This window comes from Echinops telfairi, unplaced genomic scaffold (genome assembly GCF_000313985.2).
Source record: "Echinops telfairi isolate 266 unplaced genomic scaffold, ASM31398v2 ScPeMD7_18;HRSCAF=68, whole genome shotgun sequence".
In the NCBI taxonomy this organism is placed as follows: domain Eukaryota; kingdom Metazoa; phylum Chordata; class Mammalia; order Afrosoricida; family Tenrecidae; genus Echinops; species Echinops telfairi.
In genome coordinates this window covers 56,274,791-56,279,859 of record NW_022103915.1, presented here as the reverse complement: position 1 = coordinate 56,279,859, position 5,069 = coordinate 56,274,791, and the positions used below count along the sequence as shown (strand labels likewise).

General features: G+C 40.2%; 1 protein-coding gene across 2 annotated transcripts in view; it reads left to right on the top strand.

The window, feature by feature from the left end:
- Nucleotides 1-5,069, top strand: part of ATL1 (atlastin GTPase 1) — a 101,696-nt gene that overhangs the window by 1,220 nt on the left and 95,407 nt on the right. The gene's annotated exons all lie outside the window — the stretch shown is intronic.

The following is a 5,069-nucleotide window of genomic DNA, read 5'->3' as shown; positions in this document are numbered from 1 at the left end:
TGTGGTGCATTGGAGGGTTGAGAAACATGGTGTTTATGCGCTTTGGATTGTTATTGTTTGGAAAGCGCCCACCTGCTAGCATCTGGGCTTGGAGCTGCTTGATTCCCTCCCGTGCCTCAGTGGAACCTCTTCTACAGCACGCCTCCTGGCTGACAGGCACACCTTTCCATTCCAATTGGAGGTCTGGTTTTCTTTATCCAAAGATGATATTTCCCTTTGCTTTTTGTGTGGTCACAGGATCAACCTCGCGCTCAGTAGCCAAGGGGATTGTATGTGAGCTCATCCTAGGCTTATGGAGCCAGATGTGGAGAGCCATGTTCCGAAATCAGCAAACCTCAGCGTTGGTAGATGTGGCTGTTGCAATCATCATTTTCTTTCCTTTTTTTGTTTCTCTTCTCACATCTAGAAAAGCATTTCCAAAGTGCCCCCTTCCACTCTTCCCTTTGGCCTCTCGATTAGGAATTTCCCAGCATGCTGATAGTTCTCAGTTTACAGCAGGCTCCGTTCCGAGGGCAACATTAATTAGCCTGCATTGAATATCTGCCCCACTCCGTTATTATTGCCTCTTATTATGATGAGTGTCTTTACAAATCACAGAATGTGAACATCAGTAAATTAAGCACCGCAACATCATATGTAGTACATATTGATAAGATGTGATCCCCAAAACAAACAACAACAACAACAAAACCCAAGAATCACAAGGGTTGTTAGGGCGGCCCGTGCTATGGTAGGTTACTGTTGGGCTGCTAACCACAAGTCAGCAGTTTGAACCCACCAGAGCTCCTCTGGATGCTATCTATCCATAAAGGTTTACAGCCTCCGAAAAGCTATGAGTCAGAATTGATGGCTGAGAGTGAGAAGTGCTGTTCTAACTGATATATCCTGAACTGGATATAAATTCTTGCATCGATCTCTGGCCATTTACATTTGAGTCTTTGCATCTTTATCACTATGCTACACAGTCTGTTTGTGGAATCTATAATATCATATGCATTATATAGAACTAAAGTTATCTTTAATTTTTTTTTTAATTTAGAACTAAAGTTTTCAAGGCATACTCACCTACATTACTGCATTTGACCTTCAGTCTTTGAAGTTGACAGATTCTATTAATATCAATTTTGCAGATGAAAAAACTGGGTCTCAGGAAGGTTGAATGACTTGGTGAAAATCACACATTTATTAAGTTAGGGAATTGGAATTAGGACCTAAGGTTGTCTCCCAATTTATTTTCTGTAACAGGATACTGTGGAATCTTTTATATATATATAAGAAAATGGGGTGAGGTGTAAGGGTGATGGAGAAAAGAGGTCCTCTTAGACGTCAGAGGTCTCTCAGGAGGGGGAAAATGAAATAAAGCACCAAGTGATAGCTTAGAAAAAGAAAATGGTGAACTGACTTGATCATCAAGGTAAGTAAATATTTCCAGATAAGTTAGAAAGACAAGGGCAGAATGCAAAGGTAGACTATCCAGAGTTGTAAAATACAGTATTTACCAAGAAATTAGAAAGTAAGATATTTGTAAGACTTCTGTGGGAGTCATATAATTCAGATAAGGACACTGTAAAGAAGAAAAACCAGGTGGTCTACTTCTTAAAAAATCAACCATTTTGTAAAACTTAAGGAACATCGTTTATTCTGACACGCATGGAGTTGCTATGGGTCAGAATCAAATTAAAGCAAAGGGGCATTCTCATATAGCAAGTATTGTTCTTATTTGAGTGACTGGAGACCATGCAGGAGCCCATTAAAGGCTAGAATGCAGAAAGGCAACTCAAGTGACACCAGGTCTAAAGGTGGTATTTGAGGATCATACTCAGAGATGTAAGTGGGAAGCAGGTCTATGAGTAGAACTGAGAGTCCCATCAGTCGTGAGTGCTGTTTGACTAAATTTACACATTTACTAATCATTTCTTTGAAGGTAGGAATAATTCCCCATACCTTAATATACAAGGCATCTTCTGAGAGCAGAAGCAACTTGCCAGAGGTATAATAATTGATAAATTATACATGGAAGATTTAAATTCTGGGTGATTGCGTCTAGTCCATGTGGTAAGGATGCAGCATGCCAAAGAGTGCTGCAAAAAGCCTAGCTACCAAAAAAGCCTAGCTACGATTAGCCTGGTGTCAGAAATCAGTGCTCTACAAACTTGATCGCCCTGGACTAGAAACTCAGGCAAAGAGTGCTAGTGTGCAAGGTAACGGGGACAGATGAGTATCAGAGACAGTAACCCAGAAAGCAGTGCCTGTCAACACTGGCTTATGGCGTCAGTACTAGCAGAGACAAAACCGAAGCGCCTTCCCCAGATAGAGACACACTTTTTTTTTAATGGAAGTTATCAGAAACTTGGAATACTCAATAGGAATTTGTGTTTCCTACAATGCAAACTTACAGTTCTGCATTGCTTTAGAGAAAATAATGCTCACCTAATAGCTAAAATTTAAGAACAACTCAATACCCATTAAAAATGAATGGCTCAATAGAAAGTAAATGCTTAGGAAGTAATGATGGCAACATATGTACAAATACACTTGATACAATTGATGTGTGGATTATTATAAGAGCTACAAGAGCCTCCAATAAAGTGATCTTTTAAGAAAAAACAAAACAAAAATGTTTTTAAAAAAAGACTGGTAAACAAAATGTGATTTGCTGCACAATGGAATATTATTCAGCAATTGTCTGTTAGGACCCCTCGAGTAGATTCTGCTGCATAGAACCCTCTAGAACAGAATGAAACACTGACTCCTCCCGCACCACCTTCGCAGTCCTCACTGTTTCACTCCCTGCTTGCAGCAACTGCGTCAATCAATCTTCTTAGGTGTCTTCCTCTTTTTTTGCTGACCCTCCACTTTATCAAGTGTGAAGTTCTTTTCCATGAACTAGTCCCTTCTAGTCCAAAGTACATGAGACAGAATCTTGCCATCTTCCCTTTTAGGAAGCAGTCCAGCTACTTGTGCACCTTCCTGTCAGTCCATGGTATATTCGATATTCCTAGCCAACACCTCAATTCAAAGGCATTAATTCTTCAGCCTTCCTTATTCATTGTCCAGCATTTGCATGTAAATGAAGTGGTTAAAATCCCATCGCTTGGGCCAGACACACCTTCATCATCAAAGTGGATCTTTGCTTTTGAGTGCTTTAATGAGGTCTTTTTGCACAGATTTTCACAATGCAAAGTTGGATTTCTTTTTTCTTTTATTTTTTTAATAAACCATTTTATTGTGGGCTCTTACAACTCTTGTAACATTCCATATATCAATTGCGTCGAGCACATTTGTACATATGTTCCCATCATCATTTTCAAAACATTTTCTTTCAACTTGAGCCCTTGGTATCAGCTCCTCTTTTCTCTCTCCCTCCCCCAGCAGCAAAGTTCTTGGAGTTCTTGACTGCTGCTTCCATGGATGCTGGTTGTGGAGCCAAGTAAAATGAAATGCACAACATCGTTCTTTTCCCCACTTATCATGACTTTGCCTATTGGTCCAATTGTGAGGACTTTTGTTTTCTTTATGCTGACATGCAGTCCATACTGTAGGCTGACATCCTTGATCTTCATCAGTAAGTATTCAAAGCTTCTTGACTTTAGCAAGCAAGGTCGTGTCATCTGTAGATCAGAGGTTGTTAGCAAGTCTTCCTACAGTCCTGATGCTTCCTCTTACTGAGGCAGTCTAGCTTCCTAGATTAGCTCAGTCTATATAAGTTGAATAGGAGTCCTGGTAGCGTGGTGGTTTCTTGTTGGTCTGTGATCCGCAGAGTCAGCAGTTTGAAACTACCAGCAGCTCCAAGGGAGAAAGATTGGACTTTCTACTGCCATAAACAGTTACAGTCTCAGAAACCCACAGTGGGCCGCTATGAGTCAGCATTGACTTGATGGAAGTGAGTTGTTTTTGGTTTGTTTACAGGTTGAATAAGTATGATGAAAGAATACAACCCTGACTCACATCTTCTCTAAGTTTCAACCAGGCAGTATCCTTGGTTGCTTCATGTACAGGTTCCCCAGGAGCACAATGAGGTGTTCTGGAATTCCCATTTTTCACATTTTTATACTGAGCATCTGCTTATACTTTAATGACTCCTGAATTATACTTTTGTTCCACTTCAAACTGTAGCCTTTAAAAAAAACCGGTAGCCTTTATTATCTTTAGATCTAATAACTAGACTGTAAACAGAACCCATGATCATCGGGGCAATGGTCTAATTCAAGGTATTTTTAGTTACCTATATACTCAAGTATAAGCCGAGTTTTTCAGCATATTTTTAATGCAGTTTTTGTGGTAAAATTAGATGCCTTGGCTGACATTTGGGTCGGCTTCTACTCGATTATATGCAGTGCATAAAATCAAGGAGTCTTTAGATTTGGAGTCTCTTCCTCTTTGATTTAAACATTCTTCTGGGACACATGTATATGACCACTGCCATCTAGCCAAATCCAGTTCACAGCCACCTTTTGTAGTGTTTCCAAGACTAGGCATTTTTATGGGTGCAGTCTCATCTTTCTTCGTCAGAGTGGCTGGTAGGTTTGAACCACCAATCTGATGCCGAATTCACAGTAAAACCAGGGAGCCAGTATATGCAACAGACCACAAAATATATATGTTCCGTTTTCAAAAGAAATAGTAGTAAGCAGCTGAGTCTACTGTAACTGAATGATTAGAACTTCACCAACATATTGAAATTTCTAATGTGCCCCTCCTTAAAGACATCTCTTTCTTTTCCTTTTTAAAATACTTTTATTGGGGGCTCTTATAACTCTTATCACAATCCATACATTCCTCCAGTGTGTCCAGTACATTTGCACATATGCCACCATCATCATTTTCAAAGCATTCTCTTCCCACTTGAGCCCCTGATATCAGCTTCCCATTTCTTCGCCCCCCACGAACCCTTAATAAGTTATAGATGATTTTTTTCCATATCTTACATCATCCTCCGTTGCCCCTCACCCACTTTTCCATTATTCGTACCCCTGGGAGGGCTTTCTCCCTCAAAGCTTCAGCTATCGACCCACTAAAACCAGGACAGAATCCCCTTCTCTGATCCTTCTCCGGTGGGCATCCACTGG